The following is a 17049-nucleotide window of genomic DNA, read 5'->3' as shown; positions in this document are numbered from 1 at the left end:
GGGAGACTGCTCTGAGATATAACCGTTTTGTGAACTTGGGCAAGTCACCCTACTGCCTTCTTTGAGCCTCAGACTTATCTGTAAAATAGGGATAATAATACTACCTCACAGGACTATCCTAAACTATCCTAAACGGTAGGTGACTTCAAGGTCCATGGAAAAACTCAGTTGATAATTTTTAAAAAACATTGTATTTTCATTGCACTTCATTTGTTCACTCAACCTTGAATGAAAGAATATCTCCTGGATGCCTAATGTGTACTCAGCACTGTGATAAATAAGAAAGGAGTGCCTGACCTGTGGTGGCACAGTGGATAAAGTGTTGACCTGGAATGCCGAAACCCTGGGCTTGCCAGGTAAAGACACATACAAGAAGCAACTATTATGAGTTAATGCTTCCAGATCCTCCCCCCTTCTCTCTCTCTCTCTCTCCTCTCTAAAATGAATAAATAAAGTCTGAAAAAATAAATAATGACAGGAGCATGTTCCCTAACTTGGTCCTCCAGGAATCTAACTCCTGATAGGAAAGCGAGATAGCATGGATTTCCAAAGGCACCTGTGACATTGGATGCTAAACTATACCATGCCCTCTGTGCCATCAATGTTCACGGGAAGGGAGGCCACGCTAGCTGCACTGGCTAAGGTGGGATGCACGGAAGGAAGGCTCTAGCACCGAGCCCCAAGAGGCAGGATTTCTACAGGTGGTGAGAAAAGACAGCAGTCTCAGTGATGTCATCTGGACAACATGTGCATCTGAATGAATGAACACATATATAAGCAAAAACAATGAAATTAGAGAATGTTTATTATAAGACCAGCCTAATTGGACTGCAGAAATCGAAAGTTGTGAGAGATAAGGTAGAGACAGAGCAGATTATGGAAGAGCTTTTGAGGTAGTAGAATCTTCTGGTAGGAACATGAGGTCTAGAGCCAGAATGACAGGGTTGCATTCAGACCCCATCACTTATTTGCCATGTGACCTTAAGGGAGTTATTGAACCTCTCTGTGCTCCAGTTTCCTCATCTGGAAAAAAATAGAGATAACATTGATTTCTACTTTACAATATGATTTGGAGGAATAACTGAGATAATAAGTATGAGACCTGCGCATGGTGTCTAGCACATAGTAAGTGCTCCAACAGTGCCCTAACTGGGGATTGAACTCACAACCTTGGTGTTTCAGGATGACACACTAAACTACTGAGCTAACCATTCAGGTACTGGTAGGATACAGTATTTTGTGAAGAATCCTTCAATAGCAGAATTCAGGCTGTTCAGAAGGGAAAGTAGGGCCACAGCAAAGGTGTGGCCCCACAGGGTGAAGAATGGCTGACTACAGACTAGAAACAACCTGCCCCAGCCACTCATACATGTATGGAAGTCAGAGCCTGGCACAAGGAGGTACTTACTAACCCTATTCCATAAACATCTCTAAATGTTGCACAAGTTGAACAACATCTTTTTGGAGTTTACAGGCTCAATGATGAACACTAGTAGAATTCCCCTGAGTCAAGTACAGAGTATTTATTTATTTTTATTGATTTTTTTCTAGATAGAGGGGACAGGGGGTAGAGGTAGCGGGAAGCAGGAAGCATCAACTCATAGGAGTTGCTTCCCATATGTACCTTGAGCTGGCAAGTCCAGGGTTTCGAACTGGCGACCTCAGAATTTCAGGTCGATGCTTTATCCTTCGTACCACCACAGGTCAGGTCTTACAGAGAGTATTAAAGTACTGGAGAAGTCCAGTAAGACCTGGCTTCCAGCTTATTTTGATGTCTTCCCCTCATGGAAGAAAGAAAAAAAACCCAAACAAACACATATCAGAGGAAAGGCAGTGAATGTGGCCAGCACACACACAAAAGAATGACTAGATTCTATTTTCACGTCAGGGTATCAAAGAAAGAAGAAAAAAAAATTATGCTTCTTCTACTGTTTTCTTTTTCTTTTTTCTTTTTGTATTTTTCTGAAGTTGGAAACGGGGAGGTAGTCAGACAGACTCCCGCACACGCCTGACTGGGATCCACTCAGCATGCCCACCAGGGGACGATGCTCTGCCCATCTGGGGCATTGCTCTGTTGCAACCAGGGCCATTCTAGCGCCTGAGGTGGAGGCCATGGAGCCATCCTCAGCGCCTGGGTTAACTTTGCTCCAATGGAGCCTTGGCTGCGGGAGGGGAAGAAAGAGACAGAGAGGAAGGAGAGGGGGAAGGGTGGAGAAGCAGATGGGTGCTTCTCCTGTGTGCCCTGGCCGGGAATCGAACCCAGGATTCCTGCACGCCAGGCCAACGCTCTACCACTGAGCCTAACAGCCAGGGCCTCTACTGTTTTCTAGTTCACTCCTCTGCCTGGTTATAATGGAATTTGCGGTTCAGGTGAACGAGAAAGAGGCAACATCACCAGTCTGCTTCTGGCCATGGTTCAAGGTTTGGCTTTCACCTGAGCAATGGCTCTCACAGTTTTGTGCCACTTTTTCTGGTCTACATTTTCAAGTTCCAATTTGCTAGTCAGGGATGTCTCCATTGTAAGTGACTAAAGTAATACTTAGATTGGTTTAAGAAAGAGGGAGAGAGAATTTATTGGCTCATGAAACCAAAAATCCAGAGGGGAATATGAGCTTCAGGCAAAGTTGGATCCAGCAGCTCAGATATGGGCACCAAGAATCTCAGCTCTCTTTCCCCTGCATTCTCAGGCAATCCCTTTGAGAGTATCAGAATTACATTCTCACAGCAAAAAGTCCCAGTAGACAAAAGCTTTCTTTTTTCCAACAGTCTGAAGAAAAGCTCCAGGTCGGAGTCTCAGTGTTTGCATTGGCTTTGGGTAACTTGCTTTTCTGACTGTGTGGCTGCAGCCAAAGGATATGACATCTTGGCTAGGGGTAACACCTCCGGAGCTGTTGGTGAGGTTAGCCTCCTTCAGATCCCACATTTGAAAGTGTGGAAGGACTGAATGGCTTTCCCAAGAAAGTGAAGTTTAGTTACCAGAACTAGAAAGAACAGATGCTGAGCAAACAAAAAACACAGCTGACCCCTACAGGCCACAGATACCAAAACCACAGCCTATGGAAAGTTCCTATAGGCACATGTAATATAATATTCCAATAGGCTAACCTTGAATCCACTTCAGAGTCAACTTACCTCTCCTGTATTTCCAGGACAGTGCATCCAGTAGAGAGGAAACTCCCAGCATTCATAGGGCGAGGCTCATGGATATGGTGGCACAGAACCTGCCATTTTACTTAAGTGTACAGTACTCTCCTCTCTTGGGAGCATTACTTCTGATGAAAGTGCTTTAGAGGCCTGACCTGTGGTGGAGCAGTGGATAAAGTGTTGACCTGGAATGCTAAGGTTGCTGGTTCGAAACCCCAGGCTTGCCTGGTTGAGGCACGTATGGGAATTGATGCTTCTTGCTCCTCCTCGCCTTTTTCTCTCTCCTCTCTCTAAAATCAATAAGTAATAATAAAAAATAATAAATAAAATCAATAACCTTTAAAATATCTCTAAAATAAAAAAAGAAAATGCTTCAGAGAATCCTTAGTGCATTAAATGTGTGTATAGCACCTCAAGCTCTAAGAGTCATCACATAAATGCATGCATTTATAATTGCGCCTTTTGGAAACACTGATTCCTGTAATAGCCTGTTATTTGTATATGATCTTAAAAACCCAGCCTTGGAGGAGAATGTTTTCTGCCAGGCTATGACTCACCTGAGTAAGGCAATGAAGTTCCCATCAGCTCTGAAGACTCTCCCTGCTTTTTAATATTTTGAAAGAATAAGAAAAATATCAACCTGTAAATTAGAAATAATCAGCCTGTAAGTCCACTTGTATTTGTAGTTATAAAATAAGCCAACAATAATTTAACACATAACATATGAAGAATAAGAACTCAGGAAAACATGAAGTTCACATATTCATTTAACAATTATTAAATGCCTACCACATGCCAGGAACTGTACCAGGCTCTGAGAATGAAGAATAAGCAAAACAGGTTTTAAAAATCCTTGCTTATATGAAGCTTACATTCCATTGGTGTGTCTATCTGTATGCCATCTTCAGCCTCCTCTGTCATTGACAGGAAATAGTCAATACATCAATAAACATACAGGGCAAATTCTCAGTGAGTGCTTCTTCTGGGCTAGGCTTTCCGCCAGGGCTCTGCCTCTTCATCGTCTTCTTCCGAGGGATTAAAAACAGGTTTCAGAGAGATGCAGACATCTGCTCAAAGAGCCACAGAAGTAAATGGTGGAATCAAGACTGAAACTCACAGGGAAGGGGGTAAGGGAGATGTTGAGAGGAACACGGCAGAGGGGGGGGGTGCATTCGGGGGGACACTAGAATCTATGTAAACACAATAAATTAAAATCAATTAAGAAAAGAATGAAATTCACACTTTCATATATATGCCTTTTTAAAATTACTTTTTAAAAAATTTTTATTTTATTTATTCATTTTAGAGAGGAGAGAGAGAGAGGAGAAAGAGAAAGGGGGGAGGAGCTGGAAGCATCAACTCCCACATGTGCCCTGACCAGACAAGCCCAGGGTTTCAAATCGGCAACCTCAGCATTTCCAGGTCGATGCTTTATCCACTGCGCCACCACAGGGCAGGCCATATATACCTTTTAACTTGTTCCCTCTCTTAGGGAGTGGTTAGGGAATTATAGGGGTGGGGTGGGAATGGGGATTTGTACAGACTGGAGAATGAATTGAGCAAAGGGAGCCACTACCATTCAGCTCCAGCCACTTGTCAAAGGGAAATGTGGCCCAGTGTGGCCAGGTTTTCTGAGTTTTTAAGCCAGCAAAACAGGATGATTTTGATGTGAAAACCAAAAATAAAAATAATTAAAACAAACAAACAAACAAAAAAACCCCACAAAAAACACTGTGAAAACCAAAAATAATTCATCTGGACATAATTCAGGCCACAGGTCTGCCCCTCTGTTGGAGATCACACTGTGCCCAGGAGGTCCCTGGGTAGGTAGAATTCCAGATGGCAACACAGAAACTAAATATGGGTAAAACGCTGCAAATACAGCTGTGGTCCTTGCACAAAGTATTTATTTTTCAGGTTGATTTTCTAAGGCTAAGGTAGAAAAATGGTGTCCTTGTTTACCAGAAAAGCGAAGTCCTTAATGAAAGGTAACAGTGAGGGAGCAGCTGGAGCATTCCAATCCCCCTACTTTTGGGGGAGGTTGGCAGAGAAACAGCCTACGCAAGGTTGACAGGTCATGCTTATCTGAAAGGGAAATTTTAACTTCAGGGCGGGCTCTGTGTAACATCTGAGGCCCTAATAATGATCATTATGCTGTCAGAGCGCAAGACGTGGTTCAAAATAATTCTCCTAAAAGTCACATTTTACTCCTGGCCCTTCCTTGCCTCCTCCACCCATGGCCTCCCACGCAGTAAGCCTTTCCTCTTCCTCACCCCATTTGCCATGGGATGGCAGCATCTGGACATATGGAGGTCTTGTCACTCAGGGTAATCTGTGATTGGAATGAAATTGGTCTCCTGGTAGTGGCAGTGCCTCTTCTGTCTTGGCAGAGAGGGAGGGAACTCAGAGGAGCTTTCATGTTTATTTTTTATTAATTTTTATTTATTGATTTGAGCGAGAAAGGAAGAGGGAGGGAGGGAGAGAGCGAGAGAGAAAGACAGGAACATTGAGCTGCTCCTGTATGTGTCCTGACCAGGGATCTAACTGGCAACATCTGCTCTTCAGGATGAGGCTCTAACCAATCGAACTATGTGGCCAGGGCAAGAGCTGTCATGTTTAAAAAAACATTTGCACCATCAATAGACTAAAACTGTAAGACAATAATTTTACTTTAAACGTGTAAAGGAATTCCCATCCTTTGGATCTCAACAAGATCAGAAAACTTCTATTTACTACAAGATTGTTTCAGAAAGGGAACGAAAATTTGGCACATGTAAAAGCCCATTTCTATCTACTCTCAAGATAGTAACTTTGCAGCCATATGCCATGAGTATTTATTTCATCATAGCAAAAACAGTACTGTAGTGCACAAGGGACAGATTTGCTGCTGCTGCTGCAGCTACCGCTGTTGCCACCTCCACCACCTCCTTCTGCTGCATAGATCAAGCTGAGGCACGTGGCATCGCTGTGAGATTCTTAGAAGTGCTCTTGCCTGGGACCCTGCAACCTGAAGCTCTAAATCCCAGCTCCTCTAAGCTTGGGGAGACTTTTTTTTAGAAAACACACACAGTAAGGACTTAGATATTTTTTGAAAAGGCTAGGACAAAGAAATGTTGTACTCTCCCCGCTTCCACTTCCTTGCTTGGAAAATCATTTAAGATTAAGAAATGAAGTGACTTCTCCCACTCAGGAAGGCAGAGCAGTGCTTTGATTAAGAGTGGCCAAAGATGCCCTGGCCAGATAGCTCGGTTGGTTAGAGCATCGTCCCCAAAGCGCTAGAGGTTGTCAATTGGACCCCCAATCAGGGCACATACAGGAACAGATCATCTCTCTCTCTCTCTCTCTCCCTTTCCCTCTTTCTCTCTCCCTCCCTCCCTCCCTTCCTCTATCACTAAAATCAATAAATAGAAAAGTGTCCAGAGACCTGGGTTCTGGCCCTGGTTCCCCTACATCCTTGTTACAAGACCCAGGGCAATTTGCTAATCTTTTTTAGACCTCAGTTTTCTCATCTGTAACATGGAAATAATGGCTGACCATGTGGAGCTATTGCACACGTTCACTGGAGAGATGCTGTGTGTGCAGTAGAAGCTGCTCTGCACAGAGCTTGTTTTCCAGTTCACCACAGCCTCCATGGGTTTTCCATCCTGCCCCCTAATCTACACCCTAGGAGAGGGTACAAGTTAAAAGGCAGATACATACTCCAGTCTTGGCTCCACCATTTATTTCTGTGGCTCCTTAGACAGGTGACCAGGAGTTACACATGATGACCAGGGCCACTCTATTTCAATTCTCCAGTGGCACCAGTGGAAACACAAGTTATCTTTGCTCCCACCAATTCAGAGACTTCTTTTAGATGCTGACTTTACCTGAATTTCTGGGCTACTTAGGTCACAGTCCAGATGAGAGTATGGCTGTCCTACCTCCTGTTCCAGGCCCCTGGAGAGGCCATATTGGCATCTGGGTAGGAACGGAGTCCACCTGCATCAGAGTGGAAGGGGCATTTGTACATAGGCAGATTCCTGGGCTCCATCCTATACCCAGTGCTTCCGAATGAGGTGGGGCAGGGCCTAGGAATCTCCAGGTGTAACAAGCCCTCTGAGGGAGCAGGTGGACATAAAAGTTAGCATTTAGGGTTCTCTAGTTCCTCAAACTCAAACAGATCTTTACCTCAACATATTTTTCCTCATGTGTCCTGCTTAATTGGACCAAGACAACAAAAGCAAAAATAAACAAGTAAGGCTATATCAAACTAAAAAGCTCTGCACAGTAAATGAAACCATCAACAAAATGAAAAAGAAACCTACTGAATGGAAGAAAGTACAGTATGTGCAAGTCATATATCTGATAAGGGGCTAGTATTCAAATTATATAGCCCAACCTATGGTGGCGCAGTGGATAAAGCATCCACCTGGAACACTGAGGTCACTGGTTTGAATCCCTGGGCTTGCCTGTTCAAGGCACATACAAGGAAGCAACTACTATGAATTGATGCTTCTTGCTTCTCCCCGCTCTTCCTTTCTCTCTCTTCTTCCTCTAAAAATCAATAAATAAAATTTTTTAAAAATTAAAAAAACCACAAAATATATAAAAAACTCATACACTTCAATAGCAAACAAAACAAAGCAAACAAAAAACCAAGCGACCTGATTAAAAAAAAGGCAGAAGATCTGAATAGATATTTTTCCAAAGTTGATACAAATGGCCAACAGATACAAGGGAAAGTGCTTAACATCACTAATCTTCAGGGAAATGCAAATCAAAACCACAATAAGATATTACTCACACCTGTTAGAAAGGCTATTTTCCGAAGGACAAGAAATAACAAATGTTGGCAAGGATGTGAAGAAAAGTAAGCCCTTGAGCATTCCTGGTGGGAATGCAAATTGGTACAGCCTCTATGGAAAACAGTATGGAGAACCTTCAAAAAATAAAACTACCACATGATCCAGCAATTTCTCTTTAAAAAAACCCACACTAATTTGAAAAGATATCTGCACCTCCATGTTTATTGCAGCTTTATTTACAATAGCCAAGATAAGGAAGTAACTTAAGTGTTCAATATACAGTCGGATAAAGAAGAAGTAGTATATGTATACAATGCAATATTACTCGGCCATAAAAAAGAATGATATTTTGTCATTTGAGACAGCATATATGGAACTTGAAGGTATTATGCTAAGTGAAATATAATCAGAGAAAGACAAATATAATATAATCTCACTTATATGTGGAATTAAAAAAAAAACAAAAAACACCCAAAGTCATAGTTAGAGAGAAGAGATTAGTGGTGGCCAGGGTAGGAAATGTCAAAAGGTACAAAATTCCAGTTATTGGTAAGTTATGGGTTGTAATACACAGCATAACAGCATGATGACTATAATTAATAATACTCTGTTGCATATTGCTGAGAGTAGGTAGGTCTTAAAAGTCCTCATCAGAAAAAAAATTTTGTAATTGTATAATGGCAAATGTTAACTAATTTTTTTATTTTGGTGATCATTTCACAATATATACAAAGATTGACTTTTTTTTTTGTATATTTCTGAAGTGAGAAGTGGGGGTGGCAGACAGACAGACTCCCACATATGCCCGACTGGGATCCACCCGGCATACTCACCAGGGGGCAATGCTGGGCCCTTCTGGGTCATTGCTTCGCTGCAACCAGAGCCATTCTAGCACCTGAGGTGGAGGCCATCGAGCCATCCTCAGCTCCTGGGCCAACTTTGCTCCCATGGAGCCTTGGCTGCAGGAGGGGAAGAGAGAGATAGAGAGGAAGGAGAGGGGAAAGGGTGGAGAAGCAGATGGGTGCTTCTCCTCTGTGCCCTGGCTGGGAATCGAACCTGGACTTCCACATGCCCGGCTGACACTCTACTGCTGAGCCAACTGGCCAGAGCTGATTGACTTTTTAAAATTTTCTTTTTAATTAAAAAAAAAATTTTTTTTGAGAGAAAGAGAGAGACTGGAAAGGAGAGAGGGTGAATCATCAACTTGTAGTTGTGTCACTTTAGTTGTTCATTGATTGCTTCTTATACAACAATCCTTAACAGGGGACTCAAGCCAAGCCAGTGACCCCTTGCTTAAGCCGGCATCCTTGGGCTCAAGCTAGCGACTTTGGGCTTCAAGCCAGTGACCATGGGATCATGGGGATCATGTTGATGATCCTATGTTCAAGCTGGTAACCTTACGGTTTCGAACCTGGGACCTCAGCATTCCAGGCAGATGCTCTATCCCAGCAGTTCTCAACCTGTGGGTCGTGACCCCGGCGGGGGTCAAATGACCAAAACACAGGAGTCACCTAAAGCCATCGCGACCCACAGGTTGAGAACCGCTACTCTATCCACTGTGCCACTACTGGTCAGGCAAATATCCATGGGGCTGCATGCCTCTGGGCTTCTATAGCCACAGTATTCTCCATTGAAAATCCTTTCTCCTCTACTGCTCTTCCTTTAAATTTTGGCTGCAATGTCACCTCCTCTGGGAAGCCTTCCCAGATGTTCCCAAGTAGTGCTGACTACTACCTCCTATATTCCTGTAACTCCCCAAATACATCACTCATAACCCTGCATTGCCTTTATTTGCTTATGTGTTTCTGCCCCACTAATCCAGGAGGGATTTGCATTATTTTCATTGAAATTTCAAATCTTTATCAGGGCTGATAAGGTCTTGCATAATCTGGCTCCCACCCACCTCTCCACCCTGTCTTTAACCACTCTCTGCCTCACCCACATCACCCAGTCACACTGCCCTTTGGACTGTTCCCAAGACCATCAGATTCCTTCTTGATTCTGGGTATTTGTTCCTGCAGTCAGTTACCTTTCCCTGGAGTGCCCGCCCTCCCCTCAACCTTTCCATGGCTGGCTCCCTTTTGACATTCAGATCTCTGCTCAAATGTGAAGTAGCCTTCCTTCCCCATTATTCTTTCTTATAATACCATATTTTCTTCCCTTTGCAGCACTTATCACAAGCTATGATTAATTCACTTAAAAATCAGCCTAGCCTGACCAGGCGGTGACGCAGTGGATAGAGCATTGGACTGGGATGCAGAAGACCCTGGTTCAAGACCCTGAGGTTGCCAGCTTGAGCGTGGGCTCATCTGGCTTGAGCAAAAAGCTCACCAGCTTGGACCCAAGGTCGCTGGCTCGAGCAAGGGGTTACTCGCTCTGCGGTCAAGGCACATATGAGAAAGCAATCAACGAACAACAACTAAGATGTCGCAACAAAAAACTGATGATTGATGCTTCTCATCTCTCTCCCTTCTTGTCTGTCTGTCCCTATCTATCCCTCTCTCTGACTCTCTATCTATCCCTGTAAAAACAAACAAACAAACAAAATCAGCCTTATTCCCTGGTCAGTTGGCTCAGTGGTAGAGTATCGGCCTGGCGTGTGGAAGTCCCGGGTTCAATTCCTGGCCAGGGCACACAGGAGAAGTGCCCATCTGCTTCTCTATTCTTTCCCCTCTCCTTTTTCTTTGTCTCTCTCTTCCCCTCCTACAGCCAAGGCCCCATTGGAGCAAAGTTGGCCTAGCCACTGAGAATGGCTCCATGGCCTCCACCTCAGGTGCTAGAACAGCTTCTGTTGCAACAGAGCAACACCCCAGATGGGCAGAGCATTGCCTCCTGGTGGGCATGCCGGGTGGATCTTGGTCAGGTGCATGCTGGGAGTCCATCTTTCTGCCTCCCCACTTCTCACTTCAGAAAAATACAAAAAAAAAAAAAATCAGTCTTATTGCCTGATCGGGCAGTGGTGCAGTGGATAGAGCATTGGCAGAAGACCCAGTGTAAAGCCAGCAGCCATGGCCAGGGCCAGAATCACAGCAGCCTGGCCCATGCAGGTTCGCATTGGATTCGGACAGTCGGTAAAGAAACAACGGAGCCACAAACTGGTGGGCCATAGTCTTTAATCCTAGCTTGCACCTGGCGGGCAAGTAAAAAACATACACTGGGCTCCAAAACCCAGTCACATTCGGTGCTCACAAAGCCACTGACTTATCCGAGTTTCCTAGAATCAAAGGTTTCTAGCTCACCAGCCTTATTCTCCTCAGTTCCCCATCTCCTTCCTTATCCCAGATACAAACTCTACACAAACTGGCATCTCACTCAGCACTCAGCCATCTTGGCTGCTTCTCCTGGCCTCCTCCACGTGACCTCCTTCTGTTCTGCTCTCTCCTCTAATCATCCCAGGAACCAAGAGGGCAAGCTCTCGTTCCGTCCCCATTTTATAGTGTAGAAATCCAAGCTCTTAATCCAATATACATAACAGGGAAGTCTCTAATACAAAGTCACTTCTCTGAGGCATGATAGGATTGTACCACCTCACACCAAAAAGGGTGGGACAGGCTTAATCCCAAAACCAAGGCTACAAGGATTCTGAACACACATTAATATCACCTGGGCGACGGCCTCCATCTTTAACAAAGTGAGCATAATACATTTTATCCGCCCAACACCCAGGTTCAAAACCTTGAGGTCTCCTGCTTGTGCCCAAGGTCACTGGTTTCGGCAACAGGTCACTGGCTCAGCTGGAAACCCCCAGTCAAGGTACATATGAGAAAGCAATCACTGAACAACTAAGGTGCCGCAAGGAAGAGTTGATGATTCTCATCTCTCTCTCTTCCTGTCTGTCTGTCCCTATCTGTCCCTCTCCCTATCTCCATCTCTTTGTCTCTGTTGGTCAAATAAGTTTGTAAATATGATATATAGATTTGCTCGCTTATAGTTTGCATTGGGTGTGGGGGACAGACTGTAAGCAGGCAGGGTTGTTAAACCCTAAGGCTTAGTTTTACGACAGGCTTTCCCACCCTAAGTGACTTTGTATCAGAGACTTGCTTGTTTGTATATTGGATTAAAGGTTTTGATTTCTACACTATAAAATGGGGCAGACTGGGAGCTTGCTCTCTTGGTTCCTGAGATTAGCATTAGAGAGGAGAGTAGAGAAAGGCCATGTGGAGGATAGGAGAAGCAGCCAAGATGACGGAGTGCTGAAGGAGAAGCCTGTTTGTGTAGAGAGAAGGAGATGGGGAACAAAGGTGAATAAGGCTGGTGAGGTAGATACCTTTGATTCTAGGAAGACCCGGATGAGTCAGTGGCTTTGGAAGCCCTGAATGGAAAGGGAAGTGTTTTCCCACTGTGTGTATTTCTTGCCCGCTAGGTGCAAGCTAAGATTAAAGCTAATGACCCACCAGTTCTTGGCTCCGTTGTTTCATTACCGTCTGTCCGAATCCAATGCGAACCTGCACAGGGTAGGTGGCTGTGATGGTGGCCATGGCTACTGGCTTTACAGTCTCTCTCACTAAAAAACAACAACAACAAACAGCCTTATTGATGCATACTTGCTTAAATAAGAGGCAATAAGATGAGTTTCGACAAATACCCATGTATCCGTCACCATAACCTGTACAATTTTCCCGATTCCTCTTTCCAGTCAATGTCCCCCGCCGCATGTCCAGTCCCAGTCAATTGCTGCTCTACTTTCTGTTCTAGAACTTTGCTTGTTCTAGAACTTCATTTAAATGCAATTACGTATATAGCCTGTACTCTTCTGTCTGGCTTCTTTCACTCAGTATGTTTTGGAAGTTCCTTCATGTTGTAGTGTTTACCAGGATCTGTTTCTTTTTACTGCTGAGTCGTGAGCTATTGTATGAATACACAATTTATCTATTCTCCTGCTGGGAACGGACATATGAACCATTTCCAGATTTGGGCTATTATAAATAAGGCTACTTTGGCATTCCATGTACAAGACTTTGTGTGGACATACATTTTCATTTTTGTATGTGTGTGTGGCAGAGACAGAGTGTCAGAGAGAGGGACAGATAGGGACAGACAGACAGGAACGGAGAGAGATGAGAAGCTGTTGGTCAAATAAGTTTGTAAATATTATATATGTTTGCTTGCTTATAGTTTGCACTGGGTGTGGGGATAGGCTGTAAGCAGGCAGGGTGGTTATAGACTAAGGCTTAGTTTTAAGACTAAGCTTTTCCCCACACCCTTGACTGATTGCATGATGTGGGGTGATGCACTCTCATGAGAAATCCCATTATGCCTCTGTAAAGCCAGTATCCACAGCCAGGACCACTATTAAAGCAGCCCAGCCCATGCAGGTTCGCACTGGATTTGGACAGTCAGTAAAGAAACAATGGAGCCAAAAACTGATAGGCCATTTTCTTTAATTCTAGCTTGCACCCGGCGGGCAAGTAAAAACACACACTGGGCTCCAAAACCCACTCACATTCAGTGCTCACAAAGCCACTGACTTATCCGAGTTTCCTAGAATCAAAGGTTTCTAGCTCACCAGCCTGAGGAGACTCAGTTCCCCATCTCCTTCCTTATCCCAGATACAAACGCTGCACAAACTGGCATCTCACTCAGCACTCCGCCATCTTGGCTGCTTCTCCTGGCCACATGGCCTCTTTCTGCTCTCTTCTCTCTGCTCTCTCCTCTAATGATAATCTCAGGAACCAAGAGGGCAAGCTCTCATTCTGCCCCCATTTTATAGTGTAGATTCAAAACCTTTAATCCAATATACAAAATAGGGAAGTCTCTAATACAAAGTCACTTCTCTGAGGCATGATTGGATTGTACCACCCCACATCAAAAAGGGTGGGAAAGGCTTAATCACAAAACCAAGCCCCAGGCTACAACGATCCCCAACACACATTAATATCACCTGGGTGATGGCCTCACGTGGGCAGCACCATCTTTAACAAAGTGAGCATAATACATTTTATCTGCCCAACAGCCTCAGATAAGTGACTTTGTATCAGAGACTTCCTTGTTTGTATATTGGATTAAAGGTTTTGATTTCTACACTATAGAGTGGGGCAGACTGGGAGCTTGCTCTCTCGGTTCCTGAGATTAGCATTAGAGAAGAGAGCAGATAAAGGCCACATGAAGGAGAGGAGAAGCAGCCAAGATGGCAGAATGCTAAAGGAGAAGCCAGTTTGTGCAGAGAGAAGGAGATGGGGAACAGAGTTTGTTGGTCAAATAAGTTTGTAAATATGACATATATGTTTGCTCGCTTGTGACTTATATTGGGTGTGGGGGACAGGCTATAAGCAGGCCAGGTCGTTGTGGCCTAGGGTTTGGTTTTGGGACTAAGCTTTTCCCCACACCCTTGACTGATTGTATGATCTGGGTGGTGCACTCTCATGAGGAATCCAATTATGCCTTGGATAAGTGACTTTGTATCGGAGACTTCCTTGTTTGTATATTGGATTAAGGGATTTTGGTTTTCTACACTATAAAGTGGGACAGACCAGGAGCTTGGACACACAGTTCCTGCTATCACAATTGCAGGGGCTTCCCTGATCCCTTGCCCTTCATGGGAAGAGCTGGTTTTCTGCTTTTCCCTTGTCTTCTTTTGTGGTTTGCCTGTCTTGGTGAGACACCAATAAATAGGATGGCCCCCCATCCTCTGACTCCACCATTTCTTTATCGTCTGCCCGAATCCAATGGGAACCTGCATGTGAATGGCCACGATGGCGGCTCCTGGCCTTACAGAGTTGAATAAGGCTAGTGAGCTAGAAACCTTTGATTCTAGGAAACTCGAATAAGTCAGTAGCTTTGTGAGCACTGAATGAGTGGGTTTTGGAGCCCAGTGTGTGTTTTTACTTGCCCGCTGGGTGCAAGTTAGGATTAAAGGTAATGAATAGCCCACCAGTTCTTGGCTCCGTTGTTTCATTACTGTCTGTTCGAATCAAATGCAAACCTGTGAACCAGGTGGCTGTGGTAGTGGCTGCAGCTACTGGCTTTATAGAAGCATCAATTCTTCGTTGCAGCTCCTTAGTTGTCCATTGATTGATTTCTCATATGTGCCTTGACCGGGGGGCTACAGCAGACAGAGTGACCCCTTGTTCAAGCCAGCGACCTTGGGCTCAAGCTGGTGAGCCTTGCTTAAACCAGATGAGCCCATGCTCAAACTGGTGACCTCTGGGTCTCGAACCTGGATCTTCCACATCCCAGTCCAACGCTCTATCCACTTCGCCACAGCCTGGTCAGGCCATTTTCATTTCTTTCAGATAAATACCTAGAATGGAGATTGCTGGGCACTTGGTATATTTACCTTTATAAGATACTGCCAAACTTTTTTCCAAAGTGATTTTCCATTTCACACTCCTGTAGCAATGTATAAGAGTCCCAGTTGTTCCACATATTTGCCAACACTAATTAGCAGTCTTTTCAATTTTGGCCATTCTCATGAGTGTGTAGTGTTAGTTCCTTGTGGTTTTAATTTACATTTCCCTAATGGCTAATGATGTTGAACAATGTTTCATGTGTGTATAGATCTTTTTTTTCTTTTTTCTTTTTCTTTTTTTTTTGTGTGGCAGAGACAGAGAGAGTCAGAGAGAGAGGGACAGACAAACAGGAAGGGGAAGAGATGAGAAACATCAATTTTTCATTGCGGTTCCTTAGTTGTCCATTGATTGATTTCTCATATGTGCCTTGACCGGGGGGCTACAGCAGACCGAGTGACCCCTTGCTCAAGCCAGCGACCTTGGGCTCAAGCTGGTGAGCCTTGCTCAAACCTGACCAGGATCCACCCAGCAAGCCCCCTACCAAGCGATGCTCTGCCTATCTGCTCCACTGCTCTGTTGCTTGGCAACCAAGCTATTTTAGCTCCTGAGGCGAGGCCATGGAGCCATTCTCAGTGTCCAGGGCCAACTTTGCTCAAACCATTTGAGCCATGGCTGTGGGAGAGGAAGAGAGAGAGAGCTATATAGAGAGAGCAAGAGGGGGAGGGGGAGGGGTAGAGAAGCAGATGGCCTCTTCTCCCATGTGCCCTGACTGGGAATTGAACCTGGAACTTCCACATGCCGGGCCCATGCTCTACCACTGAGCCAACTGGATAGGGCCTAAATATTTCTTTATATGTTGTAAATAAAACTTGTTTTTCAAAAATACATATATTGAAAAGTTTTCTTCTAGTTTTCATCTTCTGACACTGTTTTCCCCTCTTTTATAAGTAGTTCTTTATGTGATCCAAGAAATCTCTCTCTAGCCCAAGATCATATAGATTTTTGCCTATGCTTTCTTTTGGAAGTTTTATAGCTTTATTTTTTAAAAATTTAGTTGTTTAACTCATGTCAAGTATATAGTGAAGTAGGGACTGAAATTCATTGTTTTCCATGTGCATATTCTGTTATTTCAGAACCATTTGTCGAAAGGCCTATCTTTTCACCTATAATTATTTAAATTTTGTTTCCTTTTACTTAATTATTATTTATCCCTTCCACTAGATTACAAATTCCATATATTTATTCTAATTTTATCTGGGCTCTTTTCCATCCCTGCCACCTCCTTGTAGGTAAAGAAAGCAGAGAGGAGGCTTGCAATTTAATTTCAGACATGATCCCAGGGAACAGAAGTAGGGGCTGGGGAGAGTAAAACAGGAAGTAAAGAAAGCGAGGACAATGGTGTCCCATGGAGGTGGTCACCACCTGTGGGCCACTAGGGCTCCATCCAGCTGGACCTGCTGAAGAACAGTGTAGAGTGAATGCCAGAACTGTCCACCAGGTATCAGAGAAGGGGCATACATCTACCAACTCCAACCTCATTGGGTTAACTTCTCCAGACCTCCAGGCCATAGTACTTGAGTTCAGACAGAAGCCCTGGGCATAGGCAAGAGCTGTGGGTATCCCCGAAGCCAAAGGGATTCCACCTGTTCCAAGCTGGTTGCCATGGTGAAACTGAGCAAAAAGTGGGCCAGAAGGATGAGAAGAGAGAGGGTCAGAAGAGGTTTCCAATACACATTCAAACCATAAATATTTGTTGAGTATCTCCTGAGTGCCAATCACCATGTTAAGCACTGGAAATAATCATCAAAAAGCCAATCTCTGTCCTAATGGGGGTGACAGACAATAAACAATTTGGTAATTGATACACCTTTCTTTAAGCAGGGGTAAATGCT

This window comes from Saccopteryx bilineata, chromosome 4 (assembly GCF_036850765.1).
Source record: "Saccopteryx bilineata isolate mSacBil1 chromosome 4, mSacBil1_pri_phased_curated, whole genome shotgun sequence".
NCBI classification, from domain to species: Eukaryota; Metazoa; Chordata; class Mammalia; order Chiroptera; family Emballonuridae; genus Saccopteryx; species Saccopteryx bilineata.
Note: the sequence above shows the minus strand (reverse complement) of the source record.